Genomic DNA, 6,900 nt, shown 5'->3' on the forward strand with positions numbered 1-6,900 from the left:
AGCCGAAAATTGGACATCAGATGAGCATTGGAAACTCATCCAATGACTAAGACACGCCCGCGTAGCCGGCTGTAACAAAGACAACGCGGCCTGGGCCACAATAGAGCAAGAAACGTATGTTAGCCAAGACGCTAACGGAACGCCCGAGCGACCCATGGAACGCAACGAGCATTTCATTTAAATAAAATGACGTTGTTTTGATCGTTTTCTTCGCCGAGACTAGACAAATGCTAGAAAAACGCGATGGATGCCGACAACCTTCCAGAAACCTGATCTTCTCCATTACTCATCCTTATCCCTCCAAACTTCGCCAACATGCACGTCTCTCCATCGCCTTCATTACCCCTAAAGATTGAAGTCAAAACATACCCTAGAACTAGTATGGAGAAGACAAAACAAAAATAAAGAAGAAGAACTTCAGAAGCAAAATTCGATATGAATTCGACTTCGAAACCGACCTAGCTTGAGTATAAATACTCCTTAGGTCTCCTTCTTACAATCCATCGAACAAAATCCAACAATTACAACCTGTTTAAAGATCTTCATCAAAACTCCAACAAATGTTTTTTTTAAGAAACCATTCCGGCGTTCCAAGATTCGATCCAGTGATTTGAAAAGCTTCATAAAGATCATTGGAGTGTTCTACAACCAATAGTAAGCTTCCAGACCTTCTATAATTCAAGTTATGATTCAAAGTTAGAATTTTTCAAGTTCGATCGGGTTTATCTTATTTAGGTTCAATTTTGTGTTTTCTATAGTCGAAATCAATCCCTAGATGATGTCCAAACTTTCTATCGAAAGAGATTTCATCAACTCAACCTCAATAAAAAAACTCAAATTTGATTTGAAAATATGGAAAATTTGAGATTAGTGTTGTTGAGTTTTTGAGCTTGAATTTTGATTCAAATAGTTTCCTAACATGTTTATAAACATGTTAGGATGAGTTTCAAATCATATTACATACATCCCAATCATGTTTGATGAATTGAAATTTAAAAAAAAATAAAGTTTAAATTTAAGTTTGAAAAATTGTTATAGAGCTTGTTTGATGTTCTTTTTTGGTCGTGTTCGATTATAAACATCATTTAGAAGCTGTTGGAACAAGAATTAAGCCATGAGATGACCTAATTCAAAAGTTTCCAAATTTTGCCCTAAAAATCGTTTTGAAAAATAATTCATCTAATTAGGGTTCGATTGATCGATTTTAGGATTAGGGTTATGATCCCTACATCCAATGGAGTTGATATCAACTTACATATCATGTTTTCATGATCTGTATCAAAAGATATAAACTTGCAATTTTTATACCAAATGAAGAACACTCGGTATTTTTGGACCGAGTCCTATAGGACCGAAGACCGAGACCAAGGACCGAGAAATTTGACTGAGGATTTTCACTTAAGACCGAGAAATCTGACCAGAGATCGAGACTCCCAGGTCTTAGGACCGAGAAGTCCAACCTTGGGACCGAGCCTCCTAAACCCTCGACCAAGAAACCTAGCTCCAAGTTAGTTTAGGACCGATAGGCTTTTACACCTTGACCGGTAATTTCAGCCAAGGACTGGAAGTCCTTGACACCCTAACCTAGGAACTCCGGTCCTCCAACTGAGTATCCCAAACCCCAATCAAGAGCACCCTCTGTCTAGACCGAGTCTGTCTAGTCCTAGACCGATAAAACCGGACCCAACCCTTAGGAGTCCGGTCCTAAGGCCTGTTTTGTTCCACTTTTCAAAACCCAAAATTATTTTTATAATTTTGAAACCCCAATTCATTTTCAAATATTTTTGAGAGGTCAAAAAATGATTTCAAAATATTTTCGGGATATTTTCCAAACAAATATTTTAACTAAGGCTCCGTTTGAAATTTATTTTTAAATTCTAATACTTTTATGATGTTTTTCAAGTCTTGTACTCAATCTCTCATAACCGCAATCGTATGTACGCACTTATAAATAATTTTGTACAATTATTTATGTAATATAAACTTATCTTTGTTTAGGACACCCAAACTACTAATTAAAAGAAATAGATGTTATAAATAAATCTTTTGATAACCAGACTTTAAAAAATAAAATTTTTTTCAGCTGGCGTGGATGACATAGCGCGAATGTCCTTTCCCGAGCGTAACTAAATAGCGAACCCCTTATGGGAACTCTGGTATAAACTACGTTTATACACATACACTTTAATGATTTTTCAAAAATCATTTGGCAACTTTATTTTTAAATAAATAAATATTTTTTTCTTAAATTAGTTATGTTTGATTAATTTAAACTGAATTTCAAATCAAATTGTCATTTGGTTACAATAAATCCCCAAATTATTAAAATTTGAATAAACTTAATTATATTTTACATAACTGATTTTAAAAGCTATCCGGTACGGTTAAAATCTTTAAAAATAAATGTTTTATTTTAAAAAGATGTTTGGCACGTAAATCAAGATTGAAATCATCAAACCTTGAGCCACTCCGGATCCCTGTATTGCTATAGGTCATTCGACACGTACTAAGCTACGGACTATGAATTTCCCGAGGTTTACACTAATATATATTTAATTCATAAAAAAACATTATATTTGACATATTTAAAAAAAAAACTTTACTTTCAATTTTTTATATTATAATAAGGGTACTAATAGTTTTTTATACAGATTTGGATAATATGAAAATCAACCATTCAATTTATGAATATATTTTTAAACTAATTTAATTTTGAAACCTATATAAATAATTAAAATATTCTGTTCATGGTGTTATTTTTAATTAAATTGATTTATATTAACTTAATAAAAAAGATAATAAATAATTTAAATTAATGACTCTCTTTTCTTCATTAATTTTTATTTTATTATAATTTTAAAAGTTACTTCAATTTAACTTATTGTATTGACTTGAAGGAAAATTTGACAACATGACCCTAATAATGACATTGTTTTGGAATAATTTAGGCATGATAAAGTTTGCAAAAATGACAATTTCAGACGAAAATACTCATTCACGTCACACGAGGAGGTGGGATGTGAAATATCTAGAATGTCCTTAATATTTATTACATTTCCCTTATTTTTTCATTTTTTTCTTCCCTCTTCTTTCCCGTTCTCTCTTCTCGGTCTTCTCCCCCTTCTTTCTAAACTCTGAACGATAAACACAACGACGAACGACGAACACAACGATGAACAAAATGATACACAACGACGAAGACAACCATGAGCGAACAATGGAGGCGATGGATAAAACGATACACAACGACGAAGACAACCATAGCTGGGAGAAAGATGAGTCGTGCTTTCAAGAAGGTTTTAGAGAAGCTGGCTTCTGAAGGGTATAACTTTGGAAATCCGATTGATCTTAGGAATCATTGGGCCAAACATGGGACAAACAAGTTTGTTATGATAAGATGATTAGATCGATCGCCAACTTCATTTTACATACTCATCTGGTTTGTTTTTGCCCTTGTGCATTTGATAAGTTTATTGTCATATCTTTTGGTAGGATCTTTTGGAGTGTTTCAAGGATGAATAATTTCAATAGTTTTTTTCTTGTTGAACTGGAAAGATGAGATGTTCAATGTCATATTTTTATTTATTTATTAGATTTTGTTATAATTGAGAAACATTTTCTTTTGAATTTAATAAATTTCTTAATGGTTGTTAGGCTTCACATAGGTGATGGTGTTGAACCTTAAAATGGAAGATGATGTTATAACCTTTTTTGAAGTCATTTTCCATATAAGTGATGTTAAAGTTTTTGTTCTTCTGCATAGATTGTCAAGTCTTTGTTTTGTCCTAATAAGATTTAGTGCTTAATCGAGAAGTGGATCGTTCATTCACTGCAGCATCCTTATTGATGATGTATTGGGGTTTTAGAGTTTCTTCATTGCAACTCATAGTTTGCTTCATTGTTATTTTATTTCTAATCTTTGGTGTATGATGTGTAATTTACTTGGTATTCTGATTTATGCCCTCATATATCTAGGCTTTTTGTAATGCCAATAATTTGATTGGGATCCCAATTATGACTTGAATGTAGCTTCGACTTGTTCAGATGATTACAATCACGTTGATTGAAGCTCAATTATTTTCCTTTTTGCCTCACTTAGCATTTAACTTTGTCGAGAAAGATTGGTTATAGTTGGAATTTCTTTATCTTTTGATCCATCGTATCAGAAGAGAGAATTTAGGTATATGAATCTCAATCTGGCGAGATTTGAGTTGAGATCAACGATATTTCGAAACATAACTTCACAATGTTTTGGGGGCAGCCACACCCTTCTTTTTCACATTTCTTTACACAAAACAAAGACACTATACAAGTCATTTTTTTGTAAATTCGTTGCTACATTGCCTGGAATGGAAACACTTTCATCGACAAAGCAAGAGGATATGGTTGATGTGAAGCTCAAGTCCACCAGCGCTAGTGCATCACAAGGACAAAAACAATTAGGGGGATGTTCATGCTGATTATGATTGATGCAGTATTCTTTTATCCAGAATCCATTACTCTTGAAGTTGATATGATTATGAGATGAAGCTCACTATTGTCGTCAATTTGAAGTTGTTAGTTTGTTAAACAATATGAGATTGTTAATTGTAGTGAACAATATTTATGTGAGAAAACAATACTTTTAGAAAGAGTTATATTCAAAATAGAGTGCGTATAAGCTGTTTGAAAATATTTTGTAGTGCATTTTATATAATCTTTAGTATGCTTCCAAAAAGATCAACCAAACTCATTGTTCAATATAAACTAACTGTAAACATATTTAAGGGAAATTGCAAGATAATTAAGAAACCAACCGATCTCATTCGTTGTTTTGCTCAATCTTAAGATCCTTGAGGTTGGATTCGAGTCTATCTTTGGTTTCTTCCTCTAGATCTACTTGACCTTTAGGATCATTCTTGTCTAACTCCCCTAGTATAGCTGGACAATTCTTAAATATCTCCTTCAGCTCGTCGATTCCTTCATCTAATATGAAATTACCATTTAGGTTCAACAATTTGAAATCTGGATTGTCAACTACAACTTCAGCCAAGACCAGAGCACCATCATGTCAAATCAAATTAGTATTCATATCGACTTCAGTTAACTGCCCATGACCTCCCACTTCCAATGTCTTGACGCGACGTGACCGTGTGTCGCGACCGCGTGATGGTTCCAAGAAATGGAGGTCGATGGGTTTCGTCCTAAATTGGCAGCTTCAGTCTGCTTAGTGGTAGCCTGAGAGACTCTTTTGTCTAAAAAATTGTGGTCGATGAGAAATTGTTTAATAAAATGAACAAAACAATACATACTCTATATATATTTACGCATAAAACCCATCATCGTCCTAATTCAAATAAAAGTTCTTGTTTTGTATTTATTATTTACTAATATATTTTTATCATTAAAATAGTATAACAAAAAGGGGATGTAGCTCAAATGATAGAGCGCTCGCTTTGCATGCGCGCATTTTATATTAGAGCTATAACAACTTTAATGTGTAGCGCGTTTTACACAAGATTGTGTGAAGTGCGCTTTACATTGATGGTGTAAGCTCTCAAGTGAAGACCGATCTCATATAAAATAATTCACATCTCATGTAAATAATTCACATATTCCTTAATTTTATAATTGTTGAATTATAATAAAACTAAACCTTATAAAATGAAAATAAAAGATTTATTATATTTTTGTACCTTATATTATAAAACTAAACCTTATAATAATTGTACAACATCTCTAATGTGAAGCACACTTCACACAATAACTCTTCATACAATAGCTGATGTACATCAACTCTAATGTGAATTGTGCTTCACAAGAGAGCTTATATACATAAACTCTATTGTGAAGCGAGCATCACATGATAACTGTTGTACATAGAGCTGTTGTACATCACACTATATTGTTATAACTTTTAGTAAGTTTAAATTCTTATATTTAACATAATTTCTTTAATATATGAAATAACAATATTTAATCTTTCAATAATGTCATCAAATAAGAGCTCAAAATTCACAACATAAAAAAGAGTAGAAAAATGTTTTATATATAGATATAGAAGTGCTCGAAGACGACGTAAGAGACCTCACATCATCACTATGAAACAAAATCGCATCACTCCACCCCCTTCCTTTCTTCCCTGTCCTCCTTCAAATTACCCACATTCAATATCTTCAATAAATCCGATATGTATTGGATCCAAACACTCGTAGACCTTATCAATTTGTTTCACAACGGTTTTGTTAGGTATTTTTGTTTAAATTTGAAGGAAATCTTGCTCATAAGAAATTGTTTTGTTATGGTTTTAACCAATTATGTCCATATTTTAAATAAGATTTAACAACATTCATAATCTCCGATATCATCATAGACAAACAAAAAGAGACAAAGGAGAAGAAAATGACGATAATATGATCGAAAAAGATTTTACTTGAAACTGTGAGAGTTTGAGAGATGCACATGGAAAACATGAGAAACAATGGCGACATGATGAGATTTCTTTTGTACGTCAAAGCGATGACGACGAGAGAAAATGAAAGGAACTATATTGTTCTTGTTTCAATTCATTATCTATTGGTATAATCTCTGTAAAATCATATTTTAATAGTTTGGTATAAGTTTCTACTTTTTGGCTTACAATGATGTGAACTAGTGATTCTTCTATTGTTCTTGTTTTGGTTCATTACCTTAGTTATCATCATGTTGAAAGAGTTGATTATAACCTATTGTGTATGGTCAATGATCATTTGTGCCTATTATATTATCTATAGTCTTAAAAATTTGGATTGGTTATGAGAAACAGTGGTGACACTGTTAATTCACCATTCTTTGGTGGAGTCCGCATCGATAGTCCTACTCAAAAGGTTGACTGGTATTTGGTTCGTAGGGAAGGACGTGTTGTCCGTCTAGTGGACGGCT

This window comes from Impatiens glandulifera, chromosome 1 (genome assembly GCF_907164915.1).
Source record: "Impatiens glandulifera chromosome 1, dImpGla2.1, whole genome shotgun sequence".
NCBI classification, from domain to species: Eukaryota; Viridiplantae; Streptophyta; class Magnoliopsida; order Ericales; family Balsaminaceae; genus Impatiens; species Impatiens glandulifera.